Below are 10,772 nucleotides of genomic sequence, written 5' to 3' on the forward strand. Positions count from 1 at the left end.
GTAATCGTTCTAATACTTCTTACAAGAAATACAAAAATTTAGTCTTTTAAAAAATCAAGTATAAAATGTTAAGTTCGGCCGATATTTGAAGGAGCTCCAATTTAAACTGCAAATATAGGTGGATGATGCATTTAAAGTTTTCATAAAGTGGGCGGTACCGTTATATGAGAGCAAATGTCTGCTATCGAATATCAAATTTTAAATAATTTTATTGATAAATGTGGCTAATATCATCAGAATACAGAATAGTGGGAGATATCCATATCTGGAGTCTATAGGGAGGTATCGATATATATATGGAGACTAACGAGAGGTGGGGCTATGTAAGGTCTATAGGAATACGTGGATCTATATAGACAATATTCTGCCTACGGATATAGAGACCACTGCATATTCCGTTAGATAATATGCCTGAAATCGTCAAAATACCGAATATCGGAAGGAACTGTTATATCGAGGTTATACAAAACCATCTTCCGGTAAGGTTCCTATTTACGAGCTTGACCTACGTACGGACAAAATATTACTATACATTTATTTTAACCTTTTATCACAATTCTTACAACAGGCAGAGGTCATCGCTACATCGATTTAGAATTTTACGCTGACCAATGGATACTGTAGGTAAAACATTACAGAGGTAAATATTTGGTAGATATTTTAAATATTTAACAGCAATATATAAATTGCTCTCCAGGATATTCCCGTCGAAAATAAAAAAAAACATTGGGAATGCACAAAATTAGTAAATAAAATGTTATTTTTTTTTGATACCCGAACAAACCCAATATGATTTCCAAAAACAGGGACTAAGTTCATACAAATTACAAATCATATTAAGAGGATTTTTTTTATTTTCAAACTCACATTATTTTCAGTCGATAAATTGATTTAAATATAAATTATTTCACAATATCGAATTTTCTTTCGTTTTCTTCTCTACATCAATTTGATTAATACACATCCATTAAATCCAGATCAGCATTGAGACATGAACTTCTTGACGACACTTATGTTAGTTATTTTTATTTATCACTCACTTCTGTTATTGTGCTTTTCGCTAGTTTGTTATCCGAGTCACAACCACTATTTGTAGAAATAAATTTAATAAATAAAATAAAAATGTGGATTTATTTGTAGTTTTATTCAAACTGAGAGGAAGAGAGAGTCAGAATCTTTTGTGACACTTTCATTGATTTGCACCCACACAAAACACCCCGGGCTGACGAAGAGATGAAATGAGAGTGAGAATAACATGTTAAGCCAGCCACATCCAGCTCAGCCATCCCTTGAATGAAAACTGCTGTCAAAAGCGCATTTATCACACGTTATTCATCAATTTAATCAAACATACACACAAACATTTCTACATACAAGACACAACAAATACAATATAAAGATTTAAACGCCCGATGGGAAGCTGTGGGTGAGAGTAGTAAATCCCCACCACAATTATTTGTTATTCTCTCTATCACTCTCTCTCTCGCTCTTCCTCTTTACATATGTAGTTACTTTTCATATACGAGAATATGATCTTTATCGTTTTTTTTTTATTAAATTGGATTATAATCAAATTTCACAGATTTGTTTCTCTATTTCTTAATGGACAAATATTACCAGGTTACGTTAAAAAAATGTATTTAAATTATCACCTTTGCAGACAGATTTTAATTTAATTTCAATTTTTGGCACTTTTATTTACGATTAAATTATTTGCTAATTAATGTAATTTTGAAATGGTAGTTTCATTACATTAAAATGAAATTGCTAAAGCAGGTACGGTTCCACACGCACTTGAACATCTATTCATCAGCATTACATTTGTTATTATTTGTATTGTTATATTAATTTTGTAACAACAAACTACCAGCACCACCTCCAACAACAACCACAAACAGCGTACACAAAGGTGCCAAAATCCAATTTGCGCTTTTCCGTTTTTTATTAAATTTTTGTGTGTGTAATTTTTTGTATTTTATATTCGACCGTTAACTTATTTTACAATCCTCATGGCAAGCTCACACCTCCGACACGGTTTTTATGGAACTGACCGCTGCATGTCTTCTCATAATTCCATGGCGCACATTTAGCCCAAGTGTACATATGAAGCATAATGAGAGACAATGAATGGCGGTGTGGTGGTGCTCTTGTACGACGATATTTCATTGTGCCTATGGTTATTCTTTGTTCGGGTAAAAATAACCCAGTAGGAAATGTGACTAATATTTTTTTGAATCGTAAACGAATCAAGGGCATAACGAAGCGGATTGTTAATTGAGCAAGCTGTTTAGAGAATGTGTTTTATTTTAAAATAAAAATAAAATTAGAAATCTCAAGACATAGTTGTAAGTATTTCCCGTTTAAAATAGTGCATAATTTTGGCAATCTTTGTTATATTCTCTAATAAGCCGAACTATCAAAATTGTGTTAAACGTTCGTCAAAACTAACCTTGCATTATAAAATGGAGGTCATTTACCTTTAAATGGTCACACATAAATTAGAATGATCTTCTTACGACAAAAGATATCCAATATATATGTTTATATGGTAATATCTCCCATAGAACTATACATCTCAAGCTCAAGATTCTAATCAATTTCCTATGGTGTGTGAAAAATTCTCACAGAACTCTGAAAAACTCGCTCCAAAGTCCAAGACCACTTACTCTATTTTGAGCGATTCCACTCTAATTTTTCCAACAAGAGTGACTCGGGAGTGTTCTCATACAAAACAAATGAGCGAAGTGTAGATTCCGCATAAAACTCCCACTCTTCAAGCAATCCTGCTCGCGAGAGAAAATAAGAAAACCTTTGCTCTGATTTAATATCCTTTTCTTTATAAATTTCTGTTTTTATTGGGGTGAATTTTCAGCCAATTCTATTGGAAAATACAGGTGAGATCAAAAAAAAAAAAAAAAAAAACCGTCACACTCTGACCGAATGTTGCCTTGCGGTATTTAGCCCATTCCCGGCGAGGCGCTTCCTTGACGTGATCGATACTTTGGTATCTTTTAGTGCCATCCTTGCTTTCCAAAATACTCCCGACACAATAGTCCAACGGATTGGTATCCGAAGAGTTTGATGGCCATTGTGCGCTGGAAATGTAGCGAGGAACCTGATTTTGTAACCATTTTTGGGATGGAATGTCCAAGATCTGCGGCCAAAATGTTTGCGTGCCAAAAGCTTTAATACAGCTTCCAGAATATTTTCGCGATAATTTTTCGCCATTTATTCTGAAGTCATGGCCGATTAATACTAGCGGAGAGCGACCATCGTAAACGCAAGTAAACACGATCATTTTGTGTGTTTACAAACTGCTGGACAACGAATGTTTTCTCATAGGAGAAAAACAAATTCGGTAGTTCACCACTTTCGGCAAAGCGAAGCAACTCTTTATCTCTTTTGAGTCTATTTTCTTTCTGTTGCGGTGAAGGTTCTTGCACTTTTTGGAATTTCAATGGCTTTACCCCGAAATAATACCCGAAATTTCGGCCACTGCGACGCGGGTTTCGAGCAAGTCACTTCTTTACTTTCGAACCATTTCTGCTGATGTTGCTGTTTTCTTCCGTCCACTTCCTTGACATCGGGCTACGCTACCAGTATTACGATGAGCGATGGTATGAGACACAAAACATTTATTCGCATTCAAATGCTGGAGTGCTTCAACGATACCCATCTGTGGTTTTCCAGCCAAATATAAAGAAATCACACTATCACTCTTGAATTCAATCACTAATAACTTTTTTCTGGAAAATTATCAATATAATGAGCTGTCACTGGAATAATTTTAACGGCTGTCGGACGAGTGACTCAGAAATTACAGCAGTCTGAAGTTGGTTGCAGTTTTTTTATCTCACCCTGTATATGTTATGATGTTCCAAGTTTAGACTATAAATTTATATACTCCTTTCGATTCATATGAAAATGTGAAACGATATTGTTTATTTTCGTATTAAATTTAGTAAAAGCATTATGATACTTACTCACATACTTCCTTCGAGAGATCAGTCAGACAGACATAGCCAAAATAATACCAAATTTCCTGAGAGTAATTTCTCCCAAAAACTAACAACTCAGAAGCAAGTGATTAAATTTTACTTGAAAATAATTTTAAACAGAAACTCATGTACATTAGAAAAGTAGATCTTTCGAGTTGTCGATTATACATACCATTAGAGTAAACAAAGATTTTAGAAAATAGGGATCAAAAAAGGGCAATAAATATCTAAAAACTATTTTTCCTCTTAAATTCAACTATGTGTTTAAAGTGGCAAGGGTTCTCTAAAAGTACCACATTAACTATAAAACGTATTTAATATTAACAGACTATCAACGTATAGTTGCGAGTTCTTATACTATTAAATAAGATTTAAATCTGGATCCATCGCTTCTTAATTAAATTTACTATTCAAAGTTTTCGTAATTGCTTTATGTAAATGCAACTTACATTCAGAATGTTTGGGTTAGGTTTTGGGGCCAATTTACTAGCTAAGTAATAAACTAAATAAATAAAATAAAATTGGTTAATATGTATGAAATTCCTTCGGGTGTAAAGTAAAATGTGCATCAAATAGCCAACTAGCTTAAACATTTACAAGTTAAATTGAACTTGGTCTACCACCAAGTAGTCTACTGAGAACTAAAAGTACCAATATTATTCCTATTGGGTCATTCCCTATCAATCATTTAATTAACTGAGCAAAAGGAGAGTATTATGACCAATGGATATTTTTTCAAGCAACCTTCTTCTCACACACATTGAGAGAGAGAGGGAGAGAACAGTGATATACTATAATTGCTGTACGATTGTAAATATCGATTGTGTTGTCGGTGTGTATCTACGTGTGTAAAATTGTATCTAAGATACTTTGCAATGCTTTGTTGTAGGCACCTCTTTCTTTGTTGTTTTTGTTTACATAGAAGCTACTTTAGTTTTTTTTATCATTATTTTTGTTTTTTTTTTCAGCTTTTGTTTATATTTTGTTGCTACAGTTTTCGCCTTGTGAGAGTTTTGAGTCATTAGATGATCCAGTATGTCGTGTGTTAAATTAATATGGGTAACGGTTGTTGAAAAAACCTATGAATGAAATGGGGGGAAAACTTGTTATAATCTCAGCCTGAGTCTTAGGACGTTCTTCATAATATTTGCATCAGGGCTAGATCAGGTCGAAATGGGAATTATATGCCAATAACTCCCCCATAAATTTTAGCGTTATTTTAAAATGAAGAGGTAATTGTTAACAAAGGAATTTTTCTCATCTTAATTGATCTGTTTTAGAACTGCAAGAATATAAAACTTTTTACTACGGTAACCGATTTTACCTTTATGATATCGGAGAAAATTGCACTACTAGTAGATTCTTGCGGGTTCTGGAACAGACAGAATATGTTTGCCAAAATTTTTTTTTTTTTTCATGAAATCCTTCCCAAATGTCTTTGTTTCGTACCATTAGGCAGAGTCGTGGAATTTTTAAAAATGTCTGTTAAGTAAAAAATTTTTATTTAAAAGAATATTTTTAAATCATATTTCTGGGCACAAATCATTGATAAAAGCATTTTGGTGAGAATTTTCAGAAAAAAAGTTATTCATGATGGAATTCAGGCGTGATAGTGTGATTTCTTTACATTTGGCTGGAAAACCACAAGTGGCTATCGTTAGATCACTTCAGCATATAAATGTGAATAAATCTTTTGTGCCTCGTACCATCGCTCGTTACCGTGATACTGGTAGTGTATCCCAACGTCAAGGAAGTGGACGGAAAAAAACAGCAACATCAGCAGAAATTGTTCGAAAAGTAAAGAACCGACTTGATCGAAGCCCGCGCCGCAGTGGCCAAAAATGGCTCGTGAGCTGGGCATATCGCAATATTCCATTCGGCAAATATTGAAAAATGAGCTCGGGATAAAGTCATTGAAATTCCAAAAAGTGCAAGAACTTACACCGCAACAGAAAGAAGATAAATTTAAAAGAGCTAAAGAGTTGCTTCGATCGGCCGAAAGTGATGAACTGCCGAATTTGGTTTTCTTTGATAAGAAAACATTCGTTGTCCAGCAGTTTGTAAACAAACAACCTGATCGTGTTTACTTGCCAAAGAGGTCAGCTGGAAATGTGCACCTTCGGTTGGCCACCAGAATTCAAGCGCCGCCCATGGCGATGGTGTGGGCCGGCATAACAGCCGATGGTCGCTCTCCGCTCGTATTAATCGACATCAGAATAAATGCCGAATATTATCGCGAAAATATTCTGAAGGGTGTATTAAGACCTTGGGCACGCAAACATTTTGCCCGCAGACCTTGGACATTGCAACAGGACTCAGCACGCGCCACCCAAGAATGTTTACAAAATGAGGTTTCTCGCTTCATTTCCAGCGCACAATGGCTACTAAAATCTCCAGATACTAATCCGTTGGACTATTGTTTCTGGAGTATTGTGGAAAGCAAGGTTGGCACTAAAAAATACCAAAGTGTCAATCACCTCAAGCAAGCGCTTCGCCGGAAATGGACCAAAATACCGCAAAGCAACATTCGGGCAGCGTGTGACGGTTGCATTGTCCGAAGACTATAATTCATGCCAAAGGTGACCGATTCGAACAAATCTAAACTTATTCTAAAATTTCATGCTATTTCCGACATTTTTTGCTTGCTTTCAAAAAAAAAAAAAAAAATAAAAAAAAATGTAAAAATTATGGCGTTTGACTTTGTTGCAGTTTTTTTTTATTTGACCCTGTATATTGTGAATTTTTTTTAATTTATTTTAGGTAATTTCCTACTGGACAAACAAAATTTTTTTAGAACTATGTTCAGGAATCTTCCAACCAAAATTTGTATATTTTTTAAGAATAGTTTTAAAATGCCTTAGTGGAATGTTTAAGCATATTTTTGTAAGGTCTTCCTGGACAAACATCTCGGGCTTTTGAAGAAAATATGTGCAGGGACTTTCCGAACAAAAATCGTGGGGGTTTTCAGGATTTTTTTTTATTTTAAATATCTTTGAGAGCGCATTTTTAAGGAAAATGTTTAAGAAAAATGTAGAATTTTTTAAGAGTAATTTTGAGTATTTCTTGGCACATATATTTCATCCATCTTGGATTTTTTTGAATAATATTTAGCAGATATTATGTTCTACACATAATTTCACATTTTTCAAAGACCTAATTCCTCTAAATCGTGTGACAGGTAACCTTCAGATTGGCTGTTTCGGAACAAATCGTGTGACAGCCATTTACAAGGATGGCTTGAGTTTATATAGGGATTGAATCATCTCTAAATAAGAAGAAATTTATTTTCAGTGAAAAAACCAATTCCTCTCAATTTAAATAAGAGACATCCAATGCAATACATTATGTTCAACGAAGTCCTTTACCTTATTTACGTCCTTACAAATGATTGAATATGCCTGAGAACATTGAATATAACAGCTCAATGGTCTATTAAACCATGTCCCATATTGTATTATAAAACAATACCGATTATAGGTTTAATTAAAAATTATAATTAAACTATTAAAAAATGTCAACATGCCTACTGATCGTATATTGTCAGTCATGTGAAACCATTTAAGTCGTTTCTGGATGCTATTTGTTTATTTACAAGTGTTTTTTTTTTCTCTTAATTGTTATAATGCGATAATAAATTCAAAAATGAGAGTTTATCATCTGAACATTCCATAGTAATTTGACTTTTGTAGATAATTATAGTTTTACTTTTTTTTTTCTAAAAATTTGCTTAGCATTATTTGACTTATAGGCTGTTTGTGTATATCGAAACAATAGTGAATGCGAAAGAAAACCACAATTCCAAATGTATTTTTCATATTTTTGAATGAAAAATTCAGAGTTTGAAAAACACATTTGGCTTTAGAAACTGGCCATTAGACTCTTTGCTTTTTTTTTCTAAAATTAGTAGTTAAACAAACAATTGCAACGCTAAGGACAGAATGAAAACAATTCCACAGAAGTGCATCATAAGCTGGCTACTGTGTATTTTCGCATTGTACAAGCAATAACAAACTATCCTGTACAAATGTGTAGTTCAAGTTTTAAAAATTATACATAACTCAAAATTATAAAACCCGCGATTTTTATTCCTTATGTTGCAAGTTATATATAAATACATGCCAATTATACAAAAATACATGCTTCAATATGGATTGTTCCCGATACATTATCAATAGTAATGATATTACATTTAAGTTTTATTTTTCAAATACACCTCCGTTCGATATTTCACTACTTGTACTTACCCTCACTTTCTCTTTAATTTTAAAGCCAACTGAAACCACAATACACACTAGCAGACCCCCACAGACCAACTGATTACCAAGCAATTATTAGCGTTCAAAACAATTCAAAACTACTATAAAATTCAAATATAGACTATCTCAAGTATTACCTTCAACCCAGATAACGATTATTAATCCGATTATCGCAAGATTATGATATTAGAAACTGTAAAAAAGTGTGCGAAAAAATGCGATAAGATATAAAGGAAACAGCAAGGGTTATTTTAAATTAACAAAATAAATGTTTCGTATTTTTGTTTTATTTTACCTTTGAAATTGTAATTAGTTGTAGTTGCCCGCAAAGATGACTCGAAAAAGTAAGCTAATTGAACTCATTTTATCACGGAGTAAGGTACTCGGATAAGGATATCTAAATAAATTAGCGGTTAAATATTGAAACGATATATGTCAATAATATTCAAAATTATTAAAACAATTCTCACTAAAAATCACAGCATAAAATATCGTTCGCCGCCTCGATTGTGTTTTTTGATTAGTCAGCATTATTATCGATAACAGCTCTTTTCATGACCGTTACTACTTTCTTTCGATACTGTTGGTACAGTACAGAGAATTTATGTGAATATTTTTATACCCTACAACACTATGTATTGGGGGTATTATAAGTTTGATTGGGCCAAAAATTATGTAACACCTCGAAATATTGGTTTCCAACATAGGAAAGTATATATGGATCTTCCTATCTCGCCGAGCTGAGTCGATCTAGCTATGTATGTCCGTCCGTCCGTCTGTCCATGTTAATTTTAATCACTGTATAGGTCGCAATTATGGCCCGATCTTCGCGACATTTAGAATGGAGGTGGGGCTAGGGTCAGAATAGAACCCTATTTCTTTTGGAGATGATCGCATATTCGCGGTTTAATGGAAAATTTGACTTTTATTTATCACAAATGCTATGGCCTATTTCAACCACTAAATATTACCCGGTTACCATCAAAATTGGGAGGCTTCTGCCCAGCCCAAAGCTCTAGCCCCATGCTAACTTTCGCTTCGATTGGTCTATAATTGTGACCTGTAAAGCAACTGCAAAATCAGGAAATGTTTCAGTTTTTGGCCCATTTCAACCCCTAAAAATTATTCGATCATCTCCAAATAGTGTTATATTCTGGCTCTCTGCCACCTCCATTCTAAATTTCGTGAAGATCGGGCCATAATTGCGACATGTAGAGTGATTACAAATTAACATGGACAGACGGACGAACGGACATACATAGCTAGATCGACTCAGCTCGGCGAGGTAGGAATATCCATACATACTTTCCTATGTGGGAAACCAATTTTTGGAGGTGTTACATATTTTTTTTATAATACCCCCAACATATAGTGTGGTAGGGTACACATATATATGTGAAGAGCAAAAATCATAAAATATTGAAAATTGTGACCTTTGTGAGTTCACAACAGATATTGTATCAGCAAAAATGTTTGTACGTGTGAAATTTGAAGAGATTTGGATGCTTATTTCGCTTTCTTTGAGCGTTTTGTTTTTCAACCTATTTGGGGGCAGGTAGCAAAAGCAATGGTCCGATCTCTACCATCTTCATAACGGATCTTGTGTTGATGGAAATATTGCGATGTACTGATTCTTGAATGGAATCGGATGTTAATTTCACTTTTTATGAGCTTCGTGGATATTTAAAACGTTGAGCCTTTGTGGGGGAGGTACAAGAAGTAATGGTCCGATCTCTACCGTTTTTATAACAGATCCTGTGTTGATGGAAATATTCAGATGTGCCAAGTCTAAATTCAATCGGATGTTAATTTCGCGTTTTATTAGCTTAAGGGATACCAAAATTTCGCTCTTTTGTGGGGGAGGTACCAGAAGGAGTGACCTATATTTTCCATTTTAACAGCAGATCTTGGTTTTATAAAAATATTAGAATGCGTGAAATTTTAAGACAATCGAATTCTTACATCACATTTTATAAAAGTTGTAATTATTCAAAATGTTGTCCCTTTGTGGGGGAGGTACTTGATGGAGTGGTCGAATGCCATAAGTAAACCTTCATCTCCTCGAAATATTTATTAAAAAACAACAAGAAAGTCCTCTTCTACTTAATAATATAATTATATTGGACTCACCAATTATCATGGTAGAAGAATACAGGTAGATGCATCAACGCTTGGGAACATTGATATGTCGAAAAAATTTTTTATTTTCTTTCAAAAATAAATAGAATTTCCTAAGTTTTCTTATACGACGCCAATCGGAGGTTGTTATGATATGCATTTTTCAAGAATTTGGACAAATTTAAATAATTTTTCATTTAACATTTTCAATCACAAAATTGGGTTGACAGTTCATTGTCCCAGCAGCTGTGTCGACGCATCTACCTATATTCTTCTACCATGCCAATTATCAAGCTTTATGAATGTTTCAACACCTAGGTATATTCCAACTGAAAAAAAAAAACTCAAAATTCTCGTCGTTCCAATGAAACGATAATTTCACTTTCTAGGTCGATTTTGA

The 10,772-nt window shown here is 33.8% G+C and overlaps 1 protein-coding gene across 2 annotated transcripts in view; it reads right to left on the minus strand.

Moving 5' to 3' along the window:
• The window catches only part of LOC101895904 (neutral ceramidase), a 28,598-nt gene extending 20,217 nt beyond the window's left edge, over positions 1-8,381 (minus strand). The window contains exons 1-2 of one of the 2 annotated variants that reach the window (XM_005183762.4): positions 1,653-2,046; positions 868-1,086 (exon numbers count right to left, since the gene is read on the minus strand). The gene's annotated coding sequence lies outside the window, so the exon portion shown is untranslated. Of the gene's footprint in view, positions 1-867; positions 1,087-1,652; positions 2,047-8,242 lie in introns of those variants that run through there. The other variant, XM_005183767.4, reaches the window with a different exon arrangement.
• Positions 8,382-10,772: the final 2,391 nt, after the last annotated feature.

This window comes from Musca domestica, unplaced genomic scaffold (genome assembly GCF_030504385.1).
Source record: "Musca domestica strain aabys unplaced genomic scaffold, Musca_domestica.polishedcontigs.V.1.1 1, whole genome shotgun sequence".
NCBI lineage: Eukaryota > Metazoa > Arthropoda > Insecta > Diptera > Muscidae > Musca > Musca domestica.